The sequence below is a fragment of the Brassica oleracea genome, chromosome C9, assembly GCF_000695525.1.
Source record: "Brassica oleracea var. oleracea cultivar TO1000 chromosome C9, BOL, whole genome shotgun sequence".
Classification (NCBI taxonomy): Eukaryota; Viridiplantae; Streptophyta; class Magnoliopsida; order Brassicales; family Brassicaceae; genus Brassica; species Brassica oleracea.
Window position 1 is genome coordinate 28,986,591 of NC_027756.1, and position 331 is coordinate 28,986,921.

The 331-nt window shown below is 35.0% G+C and overlaps 1 protein-coding gene across 1 annotated transcript in view; it reads right to left on the reverse strand.

Annotated features, from left to right (window-relative positions):
• LOC106314736 overlaps nucleotides 1-331 on the reverse strand; it is a 9,826-nt gene that overhangs the window by 2,960 nt on the left and 6,535 nt on the right. The window lies entirely within an intron of this gene.

A 331-nucleotide genomic window follows, 5' to 3' on the forward strand; every position in this document is an offset into this window, starting at 1 on the left:
CCAAATCATTTGGTTGAGTAAGGGAAAGCTTTTATTCAAGTGGGTCAAGATGTTCAAAATCCATGATCTTTTAAAGTGGTTTACTCTCAAAACAAGTAGCCTTGACATTGTACATAATATATGTAAGAAAGAGATCAACTCATGCATACAATGCTCAATCTCCATTGTTATACCATTTTCCCAATCATACAATTACACAACCATTCCCAAATGTCAAACCCAACTCACATCTCTCACCAAAAGATCCTAAGAACTTTAACTCCTTCTCTTTGAAATCTACAAGGGATTTTCCACAACCTCAAAACATTACTTAGCTCCTAACAACTTTGCT